This window comes from Pezoporus flaviventris, unplaced genomic scaffold (assembly GCF_033815535.1).
Source record: "Pezoporus flaviventris isolate CSIRO_AGI_PZ_B2104156 unplaced genomic scaffold, CSIRO_AGI_Pfla_v1 ptg000031l, whole genome shotgun sequence".
NCBI lineage: Eukaryota > Metazoa > Chordata > Aves > Psittaciformes > Psittacidae > Pezoporus > Pezoporus flaviventris.
In genome coordinates this window covers 65381238-65404703 of record NW_026892579.1, presented here as the reverse complement: position 1 = coordinate 65404703, position 23466 = coordinate 65381238, and the positions used below count along the sequence as shown (strand labels likewise).

Below are 23466 nucleotides of genomic sequence, written 5' to 3'. Positions count from 1 at the left end.
GCAGAGGAAGGCACTAGTAAATGCCCATCAAATCTCATTTTTAATCAAATGCTTGATTTTAGCCAAACTGGTTTTGCTTTGTGCTGCTCTGGTACTTGCTATTTGTCGATTCATGTGTTTAATATATCTCTTTGTAAGTAAACACATAACACACCCCTGACGGTTTCCACCCTCGGTTTCAAGCCAAGATGATTTAAACTCCGTGCATTTCCAGCCTCCCAGAACTTGACCTATAATGCAAATCCATACAGTCTTAATTATAGCAGCACCAGCAGCCACCGCACGAGTGGAACAGTTGAGCTTTCGTTACTAAAGAGGCACAGTAGTTAAGGTCTGTCAGCGCTCCTGTTACAATCCCCATCTTGGAGAGGTTATAACTTGGGCTGTGTAAATTTGATTGAGCTGAAACTTGGGACTCAAACCATCAGTCCATATAGGGAATTATCTTATGAATAATTGGCTAACCCATTGCTTCATTCACAGACCTTTATAAAACGATCTTTAATGGGGTTTAATGTTTTTTTCTTTTACTGACATCTAGGGTATGAATTCGGTACTTCCAGCTCTTCCAAAGCTCCACACTGAACTGCATAAACCCACGTTAAAGCTACAGCTACCCCCGAGACCATAGGGGACACGTGCCACATTTGCCCACCTACCTGTACCCATACACCAGTAAGGGACTCTGAATGAGGAATGTCTCTTAAATCTGTCTCAGAAGAGAGTCCTAAATGTGTAAGGGAAGTAACACGAGTGCCTCAACCAGGAGGGAATTAAAGCTCGTAACAGGGGACTGCTCTGTACACCAGCTGCACTGGTCACTTGGTTATCTTCGCTGAGTTCCACACAATCTTTCCATCTTCTTGGGCTTCATCTTCCCCCCCCAAAACGTGTGGCAGTGAGTCCCATGTGTGCGTTGGCATCACTTTGAAATGGATGAGCTGTCCAACTTTGAGCTTCAATATCACTTTGTGCTACAAAAGAGGTTTGCTGAGATTGCTCCCCTTAACACCTTTCACTAGTTCTGCACTTCTCAGAGGTGGATTTTATCAATCACTTCAAATCACACTAAGCTGAAGCACATGGTTAGTTAAATGCAGACTTGGAATTTCCCTTAACCCTAACAGAAAACCATGACAAACCCAAGGGCTAGGAAGATGAGCCACAGGCTATGACCAACAGATTGCTCACACAGGGCCAGACCCACAGTCTCCATGCCCACCCCACCACAGTTACAGGGCAGGAACACCACACTGCATGCCTGAACTCACAAGCAGCATCTCCATCCGTTGCAGGAAGAGTTTCATTGACCAAGCCAGGCTGCAGCATGGGGTTCACTCACTGAGGGGTATTGTGAGCAGGTCATTGTGAAACAGAAGCACTGTGAGATATGCCAGATTCTCCTCAGCAAGATGTTCCCACACATCCATAGCTGCCATTCATCAGGGCTACTCTTTGGCCACACTGAAACTGGTGATGGCACAAGGGCATGTAGGGACAGAAGAGGGGGAAATGCCTTAAAACCGATAGAGAGGAGATTTGGATTAGATATAAGGAAGTTCTTCCCTGTGAGGGTGCTGAGGCGCTGGCACAGGGTGCCCAGAGAAGCTGTGGCTGCTCCATCCCTGGCAGTGTTCAAGGCCAGGTTGGACACACGGGCTTGGAGCAAGTTCCTCTAGTGGAAGGTGTCCCTGCCTGTGGCAGGGGGTTGGAGCTGGATGAGCTTTAAGGTTGCTTCCAACCTAAACCATCCCATGATTCTATGAAACACAGGAGTTGTGAAGATCCCGAGTCATTTACCTAAGCAGGTCCCATCTTCACGCCTGTGAGCAGCAGAAAGACAGGTCACTGGTATCTTTGATTCACTTTCTAACTGCTCAGTTTGAGAAGATGCCCAGCAAGCACAAGGTACAGAATTACAGCCAAGTCAAGCCACAGGGAGACAGCATCCACAGCACAGAAGCAGCCAAGCTCAGAAGCAATGAGCAAGCTGCATGGACAGGAAAGGCTAAGCCAGGCTCCCAGCCCTGCAGGGCCAAGCCAGGAACAAAAAGCGTTGTAACACGAGGTTTAAACTAGCAGCATGTCCAACACCAGCACTTCATCTCCCAAGTATCCCAACTTCATATCCCAAGTGAAGATGGGCAGGAGAGCTGGATCCTGACCAAATAAAGTATATGGGGTCACTACTGATCTTTTAGCACAGGGGCTGTTCATAAACGAAGTCTTCTCGGGATCATAAGGAGAAGCTTTTCACACTTCTGTGTAAGCTTAGATCCAAGGGGCTCAAACTCCCTATGAGGATATATGGAAAGCCCCACTCCGGATGTGTCAGGTGGGAAAATGAAGGAATTGCACACACTTTGTCCTGAAGAATAAATCCCAACTATTCCTCAACTCAATTTTTTAAAGTAGAATAACAAAAACAACTCACTTATCTGAGAAACCCAATATCAGCAATCAGAAAGAAGTAATTTCCATTGAGAAATTAGTTTTGCTACAAGGATGAGGAAGGACTTAGCTGTTTTCTTGTATGCTGCCAAACACAGCTCCTTCTTCCCAGCACACTTGGTGTGAGGGAGAGCAGAGAAGGACAGTGCAATAATAAAGGGTATTTTCCTCCCCTAACCCTGCTCCATATGTCTCTTAGCAGAGGACTCTGCTTAGCCTTTGGTACTGCACCATTCTTCAGCACATATTTATCTTTGGGCACATCGGCTGTACTTCCATGCTTAAAGTAAGCATGTACTCAAGCATGCTGTTAGATTTGTAAATAACATCTATTACGCTGCTTTTTAGAGCTTGACTTTTAGTCACTTCAAAGGCATCAAACTGAAATTTAACATACACAGTGGTCATTCTTTATATTCATTTTACATTGCTGCCTCAGGTGACATTTAGGTTTAGCTTTTACCTTTAGCGATGAAGAAATGCACGTGCTTTGCAGAACACGACACAGTTTGTGTGAGGATCTAAGATGAAAAGGAATTAATTGTGGAGATAGCAGAGATCTTCCCCTGCATTTAAAAACTACAGCTTTACTGTGGGTTTTTCTTCTTGGCCATATTTATTCTATGCAAAAATTCAGCTTAATTGTTAGAATGCTCACAGTAGTATTTTAATGCGACTCTCTGTAGCTGGAAGAATATATGATTATGTAGCCCAAAGCTGCGTGGAAAGACACAGTACCAAGGGGGAGCAGGAGCGGTGGTGAATAACCCGTGATAAGAGCCCACTTTTTGGAGCAGCTCGGGTAGTTTTGCCACCGTTTGTTATTGTCAGCACATACAATTTTTATGGTAGAGTATGAATTCTGACTGCAGTGAAAAGAATGCTTTGTACCACCAGTGTGAATAAGATTTCACTCAATTAAAATAACATGCAAGTATATTGTATGGTGTTACATAGAAAGCTGATGTGCATTAAGTGTGAATGCAGGGGTTGGGGGAAGTTATTGTACTAATGCTATTGTTCAGCAAGCAACTATTCCCCAGCATTTAAAAAATAAAAGCAAGGGAAATTAAATACAGAAATCAGAAATACGTGCACTGTTTGATATTACCATACTGAAATGAATGTATTCACAAGTCAGACTTCCATTTGCCCCGTCGTATTAAGTTTCACAGCATCTGAGTGCCGACAGAGAGAGAAACAGGTGTAAACACATGGAGGGAGAGATCCACAGATCGCTGTGCTGATACACACCACCCTTAGGTTTTAGTGTGACAGGAGCTATAGGTAAATGCAGGGTAAATACTGGCCGTATCATTGAAGTGCTGTCCCCGCCACAGCAGGGAGAAGTTTAGTCTGGAGAGATGTGGACCACTGCAATCCCCAGCTCTGGAACAGCTCCAAAAGGCTCCTTGGTGCAGGGTGAGGTGAACATGGAACTCTGGCATCCTGGTTCATGGTACCCAGACCTGAAGGTATGTGAACACACAGGGATGTGCTGGGGACACCCACAGCAGATCCTACAAGGAAGGCCAAAAGCGGAGCCGAGGTGGATCTCAGACAGCCGTTGTACTCAGAGCCAATAAAAAGGAAAGCGTTCTCTATCGAGACCTAATTAGCTTTTATATTCAAAGCTGCTCTGCACATTTGTACACTGCTTATGAGCGGGACTAAAAAATATATGTACCATGACACTAGACTTTTAAAGTGTCTATTGAACGCTTCTCCCATTCTCCAAGGATTGCCTCCTCCTTCAACACAGACACTCGGCGAATATGACAAGGCTAATTGTTTTTCCCGGCAATGATCAGCCCTTGTCTCTAGCACTTTGCACAGACCGAGCATCCTCAGAACTTAATAAAACCAAAACCCCACAACTGCCTTCAATACTTAAGACCAACCAACGTTTGCTAAACAGATTTCTTGCCAGGGGCTTGCTCTTCTATCAGAGCCCCTGTGCACGTAGGAGCCTCTTTGCCATTTTAGAGGGGGTTATGTATTTCTCTGTTACCTTTCCTGCCTGTAAAGCAATCAAGGAGAGCGGCAGGAGGCACCATAAATATGCAAATTGCTGCCAGATAACTGGTTTCGCTGGTTCCGCCTTGAGAAGCGGCATTGCCGCGGCAGGAGGGGGGGCGGCCACCCCTCTGAGCTCCCCCCTCTTCGGCTCAGCCTCTGCAGGGCCCCTGGAGCAAGGCTCAGCCAAGGGCACAGAGCAGGGAAGGGGCTCGTTTGGGTCTCACTAAGTCTCCCAACTCATGTCCGCATCAGCGCTCGCTCACGTGGTCTTTCCGTGTGTGGCTTTTTGGGCTTTTCCACTTCTCCATTTCTTTCCAAGGGGACTTTGAGTCCTCTTTGCTTGCCCTGAGAGCACAAGCAGCTTGATACCACCTCTCTCTAAGTATGAGGTGAAGATTTTCGTGCCTCCATCAGCTCACCTGCGAGGTTGTTCTAAGCATGGAAATGACCGGCTCATCCCTGTGCGGTGTCGCAGACCTATTCCGGACAAGCTGGGGATGCTCTCGTAGGGATCTGTGGTCTGAAATACACACCAAGTCACTCTCTTTTCTACCTCAGCATCTGAGGGATTGAAAGGAACTGCTGGTTTCCAACCTGAAATAAAAGTATATTTCACAGGTTTGCAAAAGTACATGGGACCATTTTAAAGCTCACAGAAGCAGCAATCTGAGGTGGATTCTGAGTTTGCTCTCTGATAAATCCTAAGCACCATAGCTTATTACACCAACCTTTTGCAGAGCATTAATCAAAACCATGGACTGAGCATTTGGCTATTTAAAGAATCACCCAAGTAAACAGTGCAGCTGATTTTTAAGTGTTCAGAAGTACAGTAATTTTAACAAATACTCCTATCCGTATGGTAACATAACACACTAAGATGTAATTCAGACCCATGACCGTCTATTGCATGCATAATATGCATTCTTAAAATCACCTGGAAATGTATTCATATTGTAAAATCTAATGGCTCAGGTGGAGCTTTTACTCTTGATCAAGTAATAAAAGTTGTTAGAGACCACTGTGTCATCTCATTGCTCACCAGCCTCCACCTGGACTGTTTTACATTCCCATTTAAATAGGACAGGAGAGCAAGAAGGAAAAAATAAACCACACAAGAGTTACTACAGGCATTAACTTTTAAGCCAGAAAAGCAAGCAAGCTAAGGAAGAAAGAGGGGAAGTGTCTTCATCACTGCACCCCCCTTGAGGGTTCCTACAGCTGAAGCCTCTGGATGGACAGACACTGATCACATCAGGGCAAGGCTGCACTCACCAAGCCCTGCTGGTGACTTGGGTGAGGTGTCCTTGTCCTGCTTCTAAAATACTTTCTTTGTGTGGATTCAGGTCTGCCAGGGAAGGGGACAGAGTGCAGACAGACAGACAGACAGGAGACTCCCTGTGGGACAGAGTGGGTGGCGATGGCCTTGTCCACAGAGAAGGAATCTGAAGTGCAGACTAGTGGTAGTAATGGTGATTACTATTAAAGCACAGAGCTTTTCATTACTGGAAACTTCAAATAACTCTCCTGAACTATATTTGAGACATTTCTTTTTCATGTTAACTCCAGGTTTGATTGCTGGAAAAGGTTGACTGCTAGAAAAGGAAAACCAGTGCAGTGCACAGCAGTGGGGAATCGAAGCCCTTCTTCACCAGAACCCCTGCCATATACGTACTGTCACTCACCTTCCAGACACTCAGTACAACCATTCAATCTATTGAATCAAGAGACTGTTTGATCTTATCTGCATCTGTGAGCTGACTGTCAACCTGCTTAGGCTGCATATTAAATCATCTATAGTAGCTGTATCAAGCTGGGATGATCTGTTAATTCTAAATTTATTAACCCTTGGAGTGCAGTCATCGTGTTTAATCTAGTGTAGCCAGCATTTATTTTACAAGACTGAGCCCTTCTTTAAGATATGGCTGCACCGCAGGTTAAGGAAGCAGGAATGCAGAGGAGATGGAAACTGGGAAGAGCTCCCATTGATCTCCGAAAGGTGACAGCATCACTGCTCCAAATACACGCGTGCTGTGCCACACTCCCGTGTCCAACATATGGGGTGTGTGCGCATGTCTACACACCAAATAATGTTTCCTCACAGAGTTTTGCCCGAAAAGGGAAAGAAAAAGAGGGTCCTTGAACAATTCCTGAGCCCTGCACCTCCATAAGGACTTAAAACCCAAAGTGACTCAAGTCAGCTCCTGCTTCTTGGTCCATAGCTGCCATCCAAACCACTTAACAAACATCCCCGGAGCACTGAGGACCACAGCTGCTGGTGGACCTGCATGAAGTCAAGTGCTGCTCTCCACATACAGACAAATATACCCCCCCACAGACACACATACATATACAAATGATCCTATGCGGACGCATCAGTACGTTAAGCCGTTCGTTACATACACACATGCTCTCTCCCTGCCCCTCTCTCCTGTTATCTATTATCCTCGCACGTTGCCGATGCTATCAACATACTCACAGCTTTTATTTCAGTCCCCAACTGCCAGGCATGCTTCCTTTTTTGGTAATCATGTGCCCAGTATCTCTCTAATGTAGCCTAATAACAATTTTAGCATTCAGATGAAGCGATTTCATTCTGTGACTGCCTTTTCTATTAGATTTGATTCTGAGAAGCCCCAGTGGGTGCCTCGGAGGCAGAGATCTATCTGCGAGGCTGCAACCGATTCAATAGCAGCCTGAGCTAACCTTGACCTTTCCCTAGACCCTGCTCCATCTGGTGCCAGCCTGGTTCCCCCCCCCCCTCCTTCTCCTCGCTTCACAGTCAGCATTGATCAAGACGGAATCGAGCAGTCTTTCTCCCTCCCAGGGCTGGGCAGTGGAGGAAAGGACAGCACATTTCAATATATGGAAATGATCGAGCCTCTTATGCAATCGTAAATCTACACAGAGCCTCCTGATTTGATATTTCATTCACCTCCGAAGACTCTCCCCCTCCCTCCTTCCTTCCCGTCCTCCCTCCCTCCCGACAGCAGCGATTTATAAACTATAAGACAACGGCTTTCCCCAACACCTGGAAATTATAAAGCTCGCCGTTCGTTGGGAATGAATGCCTGGCGGTCCCATCCGGTTTATTTACTTATTCGCAACTCTCAGCGTTGCTTTCCCTGCCTGCTCGGGTGATGGGTTTAAGCTGTTCTTACGGTGGGTCCCCCCCCTTCCCGGTGGGGCTGGTTTGATGCCGCCGTTGTTTAAGCCGAAGTCAGGAGCGGCTCCGCTCTAAGCTCGGATCGGAGCACACCCGCCTGTCGCCGGTAGCGCCTCCAGCCGCGTCCCGCTCCGCTCCGGAGCCTTTCCGTAGCTGGAAACAGCGGCTCCCGCAACACACCCTCGCTCGCCGCTTCATCTTCTCACTTCTGCTTCATTTCTGCTCCTCTCCCCCTCGCCCAGCACACCCGGGGTCTGCTTTAACACCCTTGTGTGCTCCTTCAATCCCGAGGACACCCACTTTTACAAGCAACAATTTTCCCCAGGAATCCTGACGTAACCACGTTGTTTTTCCTATCGCATTCCAGCCGGGAGATTAGATAACAGATTATGTAAAATTATAATCACCAGATAATATATGCAGGCTCTAATTATTATATAGGGTTTCCTGCATATCTATAGCCAGGCACGCAGCACATATGGGAAGAGTCGGCTCTGCAGCATTTGCATAGCCAACACTTCTGGGTGCAGACGCAGCGTAGGAAAGGAGGAGATAGATATTTGACAGGACATATGTATAAAAGAAATATATTAATGGGAAAAGGCACCTGGAAATATATTTCCCTCTGTTTTGAGGAATTTGTTTTGCTTTATCTCCACGGATAGTAAAAAAAAAAAAACTAATAGGAAGAAACTGTGAATTACATATAGAAAAAAAAACCCAGATCTATTCAATTTGTCAGTTTAATATTACACTTCCTCTCTGCGATGCTACAAAGATTTAGAGCATTCCCCAAACTTTCAGCTCTAATCTGTGTCTCCAGTTTGCCTGGAGGACCTGCCACCACATGCCAGCTAAAAATGAGTGTCAATTAATACCAGAAACCACTCGTCCTTATTCCTGCACTCATCTAATTTAACAGGTTCTGATAAAACCACGGATGCAACAGTGAGTTTTCCAGTGCGAGCAGCGCTAACAGTTTTCATTCCAAAGCACCGAAACTTCCTGAAATAGAACTCCTGAGTATTTCTCTGCTTTTCCCAGTGGCCATCTACACATATTATTATACACTTAAAACATATAGAATATGCAGCTCCTTTAAAAAGCGTGGTTTGTTCTACCAGGAGCATAGCTGGGGGAAAGAATCCCAGCCCTAGGTGGTTAAAGTAACCACGCTGCGTGTGTTATTTGTGGCCTCCAAAATTAGAAATAATTTGAAACAAGAAGTAAAGGAGAGGTTTCAGCTCACGTTTTCCACCACGTGAGAAGTAACCGGAAAACATTTGCCCTCGTAATGTAGCAGGGTTCATAAACTCTTTGCTTTCTGAGCTACCTGAGTAATCCCGTAACCTCTGCAGAAGTGCCTGAGCGCGGGTTTGTTGTTGAAAAGCATATTGTACTTATTAGTAAAATGTGAAATGGCTTAAAAAACAATCTGAGCTACAGCTTGCCATCTGCTCAATGAGGGGAAACAGAAAGTAACTGAATGTATTTTCTCACCTTTTTTTATAGTAACATAAACAACACTCCAGAACACCATAAACTTCTGGCTGTAGGAAAGGCACCGGTACAGTTCATCGTGCTTCAGGTCAGGACTTGGTCCACACTGTTAAAAGCCCTTTCTTTTAATTATCTGCAAATGTCCTCAAGTATTTTTTTTTTCCCCATTAAATAAGGTAGCCTTTTTTATTTCAGGGATTAAAAGTCTGATCCTGCTTCCCACATGATACTCTGGAAACTGGCCCTAATAGAGAGCTAGCCTGAGATCTGTGCGTGCCTCGAGACATCAAAACAGGGGTGAAGCAGTGCACAGAACTTGTTCTGGTTCTCTAGGAGGGGAGGAGGGAAGGGTGCCTGTTAACCCAGCTTTGACATGGTACGTAACACTGGGGAAACCATCACTGCGCAGCTCCCACTCCCCAAGACAGGTCTCTACAAGGAAAGAACCAAATAACATCTCTTTTTGTTTTCTACTTAGCTGGAGTCATTTCTTTGCTCTCCTTCAGCTTTATGCACCTGGGAACCCAGATTTCTTTTAACCTGTTTGTTCCATTTCTTGCCTAACAGCAGCTCAGCCAACCTGCCCAGAACACGCTGCTCCGACCAGCTATGCATCAGAGGGATGAGCATTCCTGGGGTGCAGGTTCCAACCAAATGGCCAGCTTCAGGCACATGGAGCACATGAACTGGAAGATCTTGACTTGGAGGGAGTTATGCAAGGAGCATGAGGACAGGACAGGAGAGCCGTGAATTGTTACGGCTCCATCCCACGGGACAAACACACATCAGGCAGTAATTCCACAATGCAGAAGTTGTCTTCATCTGCCTGTTCAGTGCCTTCTCCTCTCTGAAAGACCAACTTACCAAAAGCATCACTTAAAAGTAGTAACAATACAAGGAGCAGCTTTTCTGCTCCCTTGGAACTTGGCAGGAGCATAAATACATAGTAAGGGAAGAGGGGAATTGGAAACTCAACAGAAGGAAAGGGAAAACAAATGGCATAAGCATGGCCTGCACCCCTCACATTTTAATTTCCACCAGTGCCCTTTGTAGGGCTGGGCACAGCAAACAGCCTTGAGATTCATATGCAAAGCCTGTGAGCTCCTGGCAATAGCTGTATCACAGCACACACCTCGGTGCTCAACACCTCACATACAGATCACCTCAAAGCATTCAGATTCAAATCACCTGTCCTTCATTGCTAATAAAAATGAAATGTATTAGGGGAAGCTTGAATCCAGTGGCTTGACAGAGCCTGTCATGTCTCACACATGAGAAAGTGCAGGATCAAGAGTGGCTGCCCATTTTGGTGGCATTTTTCTGTTTCAAGGAGCAAAATGCATGCTTTGAGAGAAAGTAAGCCTGAATCCTGGAACTCCTATGGCCCCTAAGAGCACAGTGTAAGGCCAACCTGGGATTCCCTACTACACTGTAAAAAAATACACATTTTTATGAGACTCCCATATTGTCTTTTTGTTTTCCTTTTTGAGTCACAGATCCCAGGCTGCTTTGGGTTGGAAGGGACCTTAAAGCTCATCCATTTCCAACCCCCTGCCATAGGGAGGGACACCTTCCACTAGAGCAGGTTGCTCCAAGCCCCCTTCTACCTGGCCTTGAGCACTGCCAGGGGTGGGGCAGCCACAATGGAGCAGCACTGTATTTTGAGTGGTCCTTCCCAATTAAGAAGTTGCCACAGCAGAACACCATCCTTAGGTGGAAGTTGCCAGTATTGTCATATTAAGGGTTTATCAAGAGTTTCCATTCCAAGCCTAAGCCATTCTAGCCTAAGGCATTCTAGCCTAAGGCCTAGACCCTACTAGGAAAGCAGGGTGTCAGCCAGGTAGATGAACATATCTCCTGAGAGCTGACAGGGCTGGTGGCTTCTTCAGCCTGCCCCGAGCTTGGTTTTTCAGGAAAGAAAGAAGTCAGTCAGGCTTTGGGATGGAAAGTGTTTATGACGGTACCTCTGTGTTACAAACCAGCCCACAATGACCATCTGATAAGCAGTGAGATGCAAACAAAGGACAGGGCCTGTCATTAAGGAACCACGCACAACAGGTTTTGTTCTGCGTGAATGGCTTCAGTATTGACACAAGGATGGACATTACCAGCTCCTCACCCCTGCTCAAGCTCTGGTGGAAACTGTGCCCTTCCCCTAATCGAAGGGATAGGACTGAATCAAAAAGGTGTATTACAGCCCTAGGCGCTCAGGACAGAAACATTAGTAAAGCTTGTTTGGTGTGGATTCATGCCATAGACAGCAACTGCTCCAAAACCTGCCTCAGCTTCTAAGGAGGATGCTTTAAGCAGCTGCCAAAAGTAGCCCTGGGGAAAAGCCCCATGGAGGCATGTGTCAAATGTCTCCAAATCCACCATCTCAGCAGGTGCTCTCAAAAAGGCAGATTCTGGGGTGCTCTCTTCCTCCTGAGCTTGAGATCAGGGTGGTGGCAGAGGGAGATAGAAGAGGGAAACTGAATGTGCCACTGCTTGTGCCATACCTGCTCTGTAGATAGCGTGAGGACTTTGCTCCTCAGGACTGTCCATCTGGCGCCATTCCTGAGCAATAAAAGCTCACCCACAAAGTATTTTAAAGCAAACAGTCAGTGTAATGAATACCTTAATACTCCTGTAGCTAGACAACAATACCCCCAATAGTCATTGCTTTAAAAATACCCTGGCAGTGAAAAGAACCAAAAGAACCCAAGTTCATGTACAAGCTCCTTCGGCTGGTGGGAGACTGAACCTGCAGAGGCTGTGTGTTATCTGACAGAGAAGTGACTCCTTGGGTCATTCCCCTGTGATTCCTCATGGCTTATCCAAGCACACTAGCCAAAAGAAGAGGCGTTCCAGCAACCCTTGAACCTAGTCAAAAGGTGAGCTGGCCACCAGTGCGGACTCTTGGGAAGCAAACAGAAGTGTGTGCGTGGAGGTGTGGAGTCAGGCATCACATACTGAACAAAATAGGGGTCGACACTGTACCACTTTCCTAAACCTTTTAGTGATTACTGCACAGACGCTCTCCCTGCTTTCATCTCATTTAAAAAGGCAGGAACACTGAAACAGCCTCCAGAGGCAAATACTCCGATTCATCGGCACACATCGTGCACCACAGCAGTAGCTGATTTCGTAAGATACCTGGAAGAAAACAAAGTCTTTATCATTTAAGATCAGGATTTGTTTAGCAGGGCTGTTATTTACACTGAGAAATACAGGCAGAAATCTGAAAATAAGACTTACAAACTACTTTGTCGTGCTCTCTATTATTGTTCTTGCAGTTGCCTCTTTTTAGGTGATTTTACAGTAGGCAGGCTCGAGGCAACACAGGACAAGATACTCTGTGGAGAGTTGCTCTGAATCCCTCAGTTTGGATTTTGTTGGTTCAAAACCAAATCTCCCTTTTTTACTTCTGAAACTGTTTATGAACGTAATTACTGAAACCAGGTCTATATAAGCATTGTACCTAAGGAAGACTTATAGTACTTCAGAGAGAAAGAGCGCTGCATGGAGCCTTTTTTATTATTGGGAGTTTTAGCATAGTCCACTCAATTATTTCGTGGCATTTTATGCACTTTTACCTTTATACCCTCCACCTAAAATTAAAACAGGATCAGTCCATATCCTCCTTCCTGTTTGAATCCACGTAAAAATCAGGTTTCTTACTCGTTTTAAAATTAAGTACATCTCCCACTGAACACACAGGTCTTTTTTCATGAGAGCAAGTCCTGTTTACTGTGGGTGGCTATTTCAGCGAGCTAAATATTTATTGAAAGCTCAAAGCAGTCACCAGCCTCATTTATCTAGTTGCTGCATTCAGATTAATAAACCCGTTTCCCACTTAAAATGAAAAGAGAACTCAGAAATGTTTAGCATGAAGTGGGGAAAAAAGCAGGCAGAGAATGACTAACAGGTACCAGCACACTGAATTTTTATTTTGGCCTGTCAATTATTTTTAAAGGATTCCTTGCTTATGGGAGAAGATTTCTAAAAGCCCTGGACCATCAAATAAAGATGTCCACAAACAACCGGTTGCTTCATTTGTCCTCATTTTGGAGAAAGTGAATTGCTGTAAGCGTTTTGGGGGGTTATTTTTGCTTTATTATACTTGTGCCAGTGCTGAAAAAAATAATCCTGTTTCAAGGGTCACGGAATAAACCTGCATAAAGAGTTTATGACACTACAGTGACACGTTTATGAAGCCGAATATTCGTCAGTGCTTACAACATTAGGAAGTGGCAAATATCAGATGTTCCTCACTTCAAAGCTGCAGCCAAGTGTAAAGTTCCATAGGTACCAGCTACCCCAGGGTCAGCGGTGGCTCCAAGCAAAGGCTTGTGGAAGGCTAGACCTGGAGGCAATTTCAATGTGTTTGTATCCAGCCATGAACACACAATCACCTATTGAAAGTGTCTGGCTTGGAGTGCAGACAGATGGAGAGCACAGAGGTTAGTACAGCCAGGCCTTGGACTGACCTTTGCAGAGGGAATTAAATCAGTCTGACCTTGTTGTGAAGCCTAAATTATATCCATAGAACCCCCCAAATAATGCATCTTTAATGCATCGCTGCCCTCTTTTTATCAGGCTCTTTACCTCGAGGGTATCTTGTTTGCTAACTACTGCTGTTAAATTGCAGCTATTTGTGCTTACATTTGTGACCTTGCTGGACTTCTTGTCACATTTTTCATGAACACTTGAATAAAATACAGAGAAATATTTATATAGAGAAAATATATAAAACTAAAGTCTTGTTTCACTTCATTTAATAAACATTAACAGGAAAAGAAACCTGCTTCAACCGGAGGGCACTGTATTCATTGTAGGAGTCTAACACAATAGTCATTGTATAACTCTCAGCTTCAATATCACCCATAACCTATCATCTGGACAGCTTGGAAGTCAGAACGGTGCCGTGTAAGAGGATTTTACCTTAGAAACACCTTTTCTCCTCAGTTATTTATAATATTTCAGGATTTCTAATTGGAAATAGCACTAAGAACAGAGTAACCCCTGTGACTCCTGTCAGGTTTGGTAACACAGACCTCTGGACAGAAACAATACCGAGTCCACAGGCTGGGATCGCGCCTGGAAAGTACCTCCCTTCTGCCGAGGAAGAGTTTAAGTGGCTCTGCTGTTGGCTGTAACAGGAGAGGAGCCCAGTGGAGGTTCAGGGGAACTGCATCCCTTCCCACCGGCTGCGTTTTGCGGTTTCCTGTTTACCTTAACCCGAGCAAAAGGTGCTCGGCAATAGAAGATCTTAGACCAGGATGTTGCCTTCCAAGTCCCTTTATTATAAGGTGCACTGAGTTCCTTCTGGCTCCTGTAAAAGCAAAACAAAGCTTTGATTTAAAGTACAGAAATGAATGAAGATTTGTTCCCCTGCAGTTAGTTTGGGATTTTGCCTCTGCCACTGTCTTATCTTTGTAACGTTGGCCAAATCACCAAGGCCCACAACAGGGAATCCCCTGGGAATCTCCTTATGGAAAACCATAACTCCACAGGCTGGCCAAGCCCACTATCCACAGGGGTGGCACCACACCACTTCATACAATCCCAGACTGGTTTGTGTTGGAATGGACCTCAAAGCTCATCCAGTTCCAACCCCCTGCCACGGGCAGGGACCCCTTCCACTAGAGCAGCTTGCTCCAAGCCCCTGTGTCCAACCTGGCCTTGAACACTGCCAGGGATGGGGCAGCCACAGCCTCTCTGGGCACCCTGTGCCAGTGCCTCACCACCAGTAGTAAAGAATTTCTTCCTAATTCCTAATCTCTATCGCCCCTTGATCACCCTGTATCAATTTAAAGCCATTTCCCCTTGTCCTACCACTACATGCCCTTGTAAAAGTCCCGCTCCACTGCCGGGAGCACTGTTCCAGGCAGCGGTGAGCTGTTCAGTGGCTCACCCACCTTGTGGAATCACACCTGTCCGCACAAGCGGTGCTTCCACCCCGGGTTTGGCACTGCCACCCCGCTGACCTCATCCATTCGGCTCTCCAAGCCAACAAAGAACTATGTGCTACCTTCTGCAGAGGCTGTTTTCCACTGGTTTAGCAAGCCAGAGCGAGAGAAGGGAGAGCAGCCCCAGCAGCAGCACACAACAAGAGCACACAGCTGCAGGGCGGAGAAGAGAGCAAACCAGTGCAGGACTGATTTAAATCAGCTACAGAACCACACCATTAGATTAAACTGCTGATGAAGGTTAAGTTTGGTCTAATACTTGGCACTGCAGCAGCTGAAATGCTGGATCACGGTGCTTTCTCCCAGCTCTGCTCTGCCAGAGGAGCTGTAACTCCTTAAACTGAGAAAAGCTCAAACCATGAGAACTCTATTTGCATTGCTAAAGAGCTGACCTCCAGCGTGGGCTACAACGGTAACACTCCTCAGATAGACTGTAAAGAGGAACATTTATATGTTAAACAAAAGAAATTCTACTGTATTTTACTTCTCTTAAACAGTTTATTTTCAAAGTAGACACAACAGACACAAGTTCCACCCCAACCTGCCCACTATTAATTCTTTAGGAAGTTCACTCCTTACCCCAGAAACGATCTTTGGGATCGAATCAGGCACTCAGCATCCTGCAGATCCCTCACTGTCAATAAAGGAATTGCATCCCCAATAGCTTTGCTTGTGCTGAGTGAAACCGGTCCTCAGAAAGTAACAACTGTTGGTCAAAAGCATCAGCCCTGGATATAGGAAGAGGAAAACCAGACGTTATTTTAATGGGGCTTCTTTAGCTCACAAGCCTGCAGGTTCTACTGAGAACCGTGCAGGGATAATCTACACAAAGAGCAGAGGTCAGTGCAGCCCGTGGAGCTGAGCTGTTTGCATTTTCTGTTGGCAAACATGCTAGAAATCCCCATAAACACAAGTTTCACATTGCCGAAAGCACACTGCAGAGCTCGAGCACCAAGCTGCAGATTCTTCCTGATACTTTAAGGGTCTTCCAGACAAATAGAAGATTCCTGCATTTCCAGGGACAGGATCGGCAGCTAACTACAACAGCAACCAGTCAGGGGCTGCCAAGTCCCCCACAGCCAGGGTTACTGCTGCTGTTGCTGCCACAGAGCGAGTGTTTGGGGTGGCTGCCACAGCCCAGGTTGGGAAAGCAGCTCCCTTCTGACAGCAGCAGCCTTTCCCCACCTTCTAACCCCTGACAGCTCCAACGTCATCACGCCTGGTCCCAAGATCTCATGGCCGAGCAGCCAAAGTCAGTCTTGCCAGCCCTGCTGAGATGTCTTGCTCCAGCTCTGACCCCACTACTCTTAGTTCTTCCTCTTCTATGTGGTTCCCATGTGGCTCCCTGCAAGGTGTGTGGAGCAAGGCACACAGCCCTCACGAGGGAGTACATACCTACCTGTGTTTGCCCTGCCATGGAAGGGATAATCACAGCATGGAAAGGATGCAGGGGGGAGACCAGGAAGAAAGGTCTGTCTTTCAATTAATTTAGTACTCCAGAGCTAGAAGCTCCAAAACCAAATCAAATCTGATCTAAACAGTCATATAGGAAATAATGAGTACAAACTACTACCTGCTTCCTTTGGCTATACGAAGCAAAAAAAAAAAAGCAGTGATAATCACACTGTTTGATTCCATGATCTGATTCCTGCCTTACCTTATTTCCTGGAGACTATAGCGCTGCATACCACAACATGCCTGTCAAGATGTGGATTTACAGGTTACACTGTAGTAGAACCTGCTGGTTTTCAGCTCCAATCGACATGTGCTTGTCGGTACATGCCTGCCAGAGTTGCAGTCCAGATTAGGAAACATTTGTTTATGCCCCAAAATCCCCAACATATTTTTCCAGCCCTGTTCCCAGTGCTGAGCTCCATGCCACTCCAGCTCGCTGGTAGTCAGCTCTCACACTGCTTCCTGGTATAAAATTGATTAGAAGCAGCATGAAATGCCATCAAGCTGACCCTCGGGAGGCTGGGCCCAAAAATAACAGATGGGAAAAGTGGCCTTTTGATTAAACTTTCAATTGCCAAAAACTGTACATTTCCCCTCACCGTGCATGTGCACACACGTCGCAAGTCAAGAGAAGCCTACACAAGCTGCAGACACAACAGTGAGTTTCATACAGACCTATTCTTAACAACAGGAGCGTTGCTGAAGACAGCAGGACTTTTGCCATCCGCTTCGGTGGTGGCAGGAAAGGGGTCCTTTGTTCCACTTTTTATTTCACATCTCTCTCTTCCTGGTGTCATTCAGCTGACACCAGAGAGGGGATGCGAAAGTAACACAGAGCTGGCTGCTTGGGACATAGGAGCCGGTTCGGGGTGGTGAAAAAAAAACACTGATTTTCAGGCATTCAATGCCCAAAAAAGACCCAAAAGCTCTTCTGGAAGGATCCTGATAGACCCAGGTCCCACTGCAAGGAGACAAGTGAGCCACAAAGCTTTTTGGTGGGAATCACAACGCCAAAGAAAGAAACACATCTTGGTGCACACCTATACCGATATGAACCTCTGATAACACAAATGGGATTTACATATTCATGTATTTATATGTCTGACTGTTCCTATTTCAAAGAGCCTTATTACTTAAATTGCTGCAGAATAGCCAGATGCAAAGGAATGAGGGAAGGATGGAATAGCAGACTTTGGAACCTGAATTTCCAGGCTTGGGTAGCTTTGCCACAGTCTTGTTTGCATAGGTTTTTACTCTATCTCAGAAGCACCAGTTTACATGGAGCCACTGGTGCATGCAGCATCTATGCCAGAGATGGGTAACAAAGCAGCTTGGCTAAGAGTTGAAACAGAAATGCTTGCATCTTCAGGTCCAACATTTAAAGCTCATCCCTCAGCCAGGTAAAATCTGTGCTATCTAGTGACAGCCCAAGAGCTGCTGCCGTCCTGAGAACAGTGTACACCATTTATCACTGCTGGCCTGCACAGGTCAGTGCTGTGGGGTCAAGAACCTGCCTCTGGGGGTTGGGTAAGGATCCTGTGATTGTTTTTCCACATGTTAGCAGAGCCACAATCAGCCTAAATTGGTTGTGGAGGCCTGCAGATGAATGACAAGAGCCAGGCATTAGAGCAAATAACGACTACTATTATTCCCAAAACAGGGCTCAAAATGAGCCGGCAAGAGCTAGCATAATGTATGGTGATCCGTATTCATTCTACCTCCTCTCACTCACACTTCTGTCTTTTCAGAGGATATGGGGACCTTTTTGTCTCAACCCTGGCTGTAGTTCCTCAAAATCTGAGGGCAGCTCCATTACTACGCTATCACCTTTTCCTACTTTTTCTCTCTCCTTTCCCACCATCTTCAACCACTGTGCATAATAAATCGAAAAAAAAAATAGTTCCCAAAAGACTTCCCTAGTAATTCTCAAGGATTACCAAGTCCATTATTGAGAAGGTATCTGGGAAGTGATGGAAAGAAAGAAGGAAAGTCACCCATGCATGGTGGAGCAGGGATTCAAGTCAGTGCAGTGTACCCGTGTGGAGCCTGCACACGCACAGCAGTTTAGGTAATATTCTGGTCAGCAGGTGAAGACCCCAAGTACACAGTGGTTTAAGAGCAGATTTGTGAGAGGCAGACATTGGAATCGCATTGTAGGGCTGTTGTTTAACATTCTACGTATGTGAGATAGAGAATGAAAGAATGAGAATTATCTTTAAATCCCTGCTAAATCATGCCCTGCTTTCTCAAGGCAACCTCAAGCTTTAGTAGTTCAGACAGATTCTCTAGCTGACAATTAATATTAATGGCTAGATTTCACAATGTGGCATTATCACACTGTGAGATGGGTGGGCATACCATCTGGGTTGTGGCAGGTATTAGATGTAATCAAAGGGATTACTTGGCTCAGGGAGAAACAGAAAACCTTGGGTTTGTTTAGGCTTTTTCTCCTTTTGTTTGGATGCAGCTCTAGGTGTACTTAACTGTTTTCCCCTTGTCCTTTGTTTCTCGTGATGAGCGTTTCTGAGTTTACATGGGAAATGAGAGCCAGGCACTCAGTGTATTGTATCAACTGGCGTCGGGAGCGATCTGCCTCCGAGCCTCTCTTTTTCTCATGCGTTCTTGTATGGGGATCGATCGTCAGCTCGTTTAAGGGTCTTCTGCCGCGCTTTAGAAAGTTAAGCTGCGAATTTAAACAGTGGAGGAATTAAAGGCACAATACAGTGAGATAATCAACCGGATCGGACCTTTTTCCAAGACACCCCCTGAAGAAATCAGGTGTGTGAACAGATACACACGCGAAGAAACAGACTTTGTCCTCTTCTTCCACAAAGCAAATACTAAGTGCCAGCTTTCGGGGGGGATGGGGGAGGAAATTCCCCTCCCTCCCTTTTCCTCCTCCCAACCCAGCCACAACAAGCCCCGGAGCATCAGCAACGCTAAAGGGAAGAGGTCAAGTCCTAAACTTTGGGAAAGCTATTGATTTGGCAGCCTTTCTCCTCTCCCGTCTGCGCCCCAGCTGATTGTAACTAAGTAATCCTCATCAATCTGTGGTAATGCAGGACCATGTTTATTGCTGTAGTAGTTAAGTTGTTGTTAATTTTACACTAAACGGTTGTTATGATGATGAATGAGCAGCTCGGGCTGCCACCCAGGGGACTTCAGCCCATACAACCAACAAAAGGGAGATCGCAGAGGGAAGAGCAGGGAAAAAGCTAGAGCTCCGCAACTTTTCGCAGGACTTTAGGAATCAAAAAGGTAGGAAACAAAAAGGAAAAGGAGGAAGCCGATCTTCAGGTTTGGATTTGAATCTGGATGCTGTGGGGTAAAAGGTGCTGCCTGAGCCTAATTGCAATTCTTTTACATACTGGCGGGGATCAAAGAGGGGAACGACAGCACAAGCGAATTCCCTCCCGGCGCCCCGCCGCCGATGGGATCCTGCCCGAAAGCACCGCGTTCGTTTGCCCTTAAATAAACCCCGTCCCTGCCGGGGCTCCCCTGCGGCTGGAGCCTCGGCACCACTAACGGTGACTGCAGGCGCTGGGCACGGATCCCCGGCACCCGCCGCGGGCCGCTGCCCCCGGCCTCAGCCCGGGGCGGTGCCGGCGCAGCGCGGCCCTTTGTCCCGGCGCGGGCGGCGCGTCCGCGGGCCGGCGGCGCCCCCGTGAGGCCGGAGCGCGGCACTGCGGCTCCGGGTGGATCAGCCTCAAACCCCGCTGCAAAGGGAAGCTCCCCGCAAGCACCGCCGCGTTTGGTCGTGCAGGAGGGTAACGGAAGCGGGGGGCTGCGCTGACACCGGGCGCTCACGCACTGCTCCATCTCCCGCCGGGCACCCGGTCCTTTCCCAAAGGGATTCCCGCAGAATGGGGATATCAGTGCAACAGCAAGGTCAGAGAGCCCTGGGGTATTTGGAAGGAAAAACCCTGCCATAGCTGAAGGGGACAACAACATATCCAGAGACTTTTTACAAGGGCCTGTAAGGACAGGACAAGGGGAGCGGCTTTAACCTGCCAGAGGGGAGATTGAGATGAGCTCTTAATCTTGAAGCAGAAGCTCTTCCCTGTGAGGGTGCTGAGGCGCTGGCACAGGGTGCCCAGAGAAGCTGTGGCTGCCCCATCCCTGGCAGTGTTCAAGGCCAGGTTGGACACAGGGGCTTGGAGCAAGCTGCTCTAGTGGAAGGTGGCCTTGCCCGTGGCAGGGGTTGGAACTGGATGAGCTTTAAGGTCCCTTCCAACCCAAACCATTCCACAATAGTATTTCCCCCACTGCATTCAGATTCACAACCTGCTCCAAAGCAAACACTAGTAGATTGAATGGGTTTCTTAAAGCTGCAGGCCTGATGGTTTAAAAAGCTCAGCACTGCTAAGAAGAACCACCCAAAACCAACACTCCAACCTATGGGCATATCTCACTGTGAATCTGCCTGCAAGGGGGACATCCTGGTACCACTCATTGAGGGTCCATGCACTTCCTAAGCCACCTGCATTTATCCTGATGTGGGAGACACTGCGTGTGTTGTACAAATCTATTAAAGTTGTCAGCATACTGCCCCATGCCAGGTTATAAGATTACCAGACTGAGAAATAATTGAGGATGGTGGCAGGTGAAGTTGGATTTCCTGCATCTCAGGCTGATTATGGGCATGAATGTGGAATTCCTCCAGCATTACCAGCCAGCCGGGTCAGGGGCACTGCATTGCCATTCCCTGTCAGCACTCAGCCAGAGTGAGGAGGAGGAAATGTGGCAATTTAAGCTGAGAGGACCTGGGAGAAAATAATGAGAGAATCCAGGAGCTACAGAGGTCCCCTGTGAGGGTTCAAGGACCAACTCCCACATGGAGAAATTAGAGGCCAAAGTCAGAACCTGAACATTAAACTTTATCGGTCTTTTCTTCCCCTCCATTTACCATTCATTATTTCCCTGTCTGCATCCTGAAGTCATTTGATAAAGGCCTGAGGGAGGAGATGCTCCAGCAGGGCACAGCAAAGGTGCAAAAGAGTGCAGTCTCCTTTCTGGGGCAGGGCCAAATGTGTTTGTGGGACAGCAGAGGACCCACCAGAGGGAAGAAATACATCCTGTCCTCCAGGACAAGCAAATCGTCCTAGCCTGGGCTTTTACTTCCCAGCAACAGCCAAACAAGGGAATAGTGAAGGGTGTGATCAGAAGGTATCAGCTGGTAGGTCTCATCATTATTTTCCATTTCCATATTCCAGAGATGGGAAAGTATACCAGAGCCCAACAAAAACCATCACCAAAGGGCTCAAGGTCAAGACGGACTTCAGCAATCTTTACGTTACTCTAAAACTTATGTCTTACAAAGCCAATACAGGATAGAACAAACCATCAGTATCTGTACTGGAGAAGCACTATGCCCATCTCACCTAAAAGACAGTGCTTTCCTCCCTGCTGTAACAGCACCTCCATAGCTTAGATTCAGCACATACAGGGGTGCCCCAGTGCTGTCTGCAACTGCTGGGGTTACAGTAAATAACTCTACTGCTGGGTGAGCTGTTCCTCAGTTCCAGTGTTCAGACCCCAGGGAAGCAAGTCAAGCCCATGAGTGTTAGAGGGGGCCAGATGACAAGATTTCAACTTGCTCTGACCTTAGCCCAGCTCCAAACAATGCTCCACAGGTTTTTCTGAGAGACTGGAGCTGAGCAGCTCAGAGTGATAATGCTCCAGGTTAACACTTCAACATGGGCACATGCTCTAGAACCTGAATTATCTGAATAAAGCCAGATGTGGACAAGAGTCCAAGAACCACTCTCCAGCTGTTAAAGATGTCCATCTTTGTCTTCCTGTCACATAAAGCAACATACGAACACACTGGCATGTTAAACAAGAGTACTGTTAGCTGGTGGTAGTGCCACCCATCCTAGTTTTCCATAGCCATTAGTATCTCCAGACTCTTAGCCAACCTTCTTCAACCTCTTAGTAACTCCAGCTCCAAAGGAGCTATACACGAGTGCCCCAAGGGCTGGGAGAGTGTAAACCATACGTAAGGCTATCATATACTTTCCATACCTATAGTGAACACTAAATTTGGTTATAACTCAAAGCATTATTGTGATAGCCCTCTCCAGATGCTGCCAGCCAGCCCTGTGCTGAGATGTAATCATGACAGATAGGATTCTCCCAGGAAAGCCAATACAAAAAAGTTCTAGATGGCTCTGAAAGCTTAACAGCCCATCACTAACCCTTTGCACATCCAGCTAGTATCTGTGCTGAGCAGGTAAGATCCATCTGTCTGTGATTCAGAGATGTCCATTACAGATGCAAAGCACCAGCACAAGTACCAGATGAGTAAAGGACTCTGTTAGCTTGCTCCATCTCCCCTCACCTTCAGCACCACAGTCCAGCACCATTCTTGCACACTGTGTGACTGCAGCAGATGGACTCTTGCTGGTCACAGACTTTTTGACACTACCCATGTGATGTTTGTGAAGATGGCCTGTTTCCAGTGCAACTTACTAATTCAAAGCAATGCTTGCTGTAAATACATGCCCCATTTATGGATTTAAGACTTCAAGGGCATTTGGAAGATGACCAAGTGTAATAAAAAAACCAAACACACAAAACGCACCACATTTCTGGGTTACAAACAGCAGAATATCATGTAGCCTCTTAGAATTTACATCAGAATATGCCATTCTCTAGGAGAAGAGCAAGAAATATTGTGCTTAAGCTGTTTCAGACACTTAATTCTTCCTGGACCACCCCTGTAGCACTCTGAATGCTTCACAGCTGGAAACACTCACTAGAGCCCTGCCATACAGTCACCTGCCTGGCTCTACCTGCCAGCTTTATCTCTGAGCAGGAGAGGACATGTGACAGGCAGCCTTTGAACTCTTGTTCCCGGTTAGAACAAGCCCCATCACATCAAGGGCTGAGCAAAAAGACAGCTTCTACCACAGACTGCTTGTGCTC

The 23466-nt window shown here is 46.6% G+C and overlaps 1 protein-coding gene across 1 annotated transcript in view; it reads left to right on the top strand.

Annotated features, from left to right (window-relative positions):
- The window catches only part of PAPOLG (poly(A) polymerase gamma), a 141221-nt gene that overhangs the window by 51950 nt on the left and 65805 nt on the right, over positions 1 to 23466 (top strand). The window lies entirely within an intron of this gene.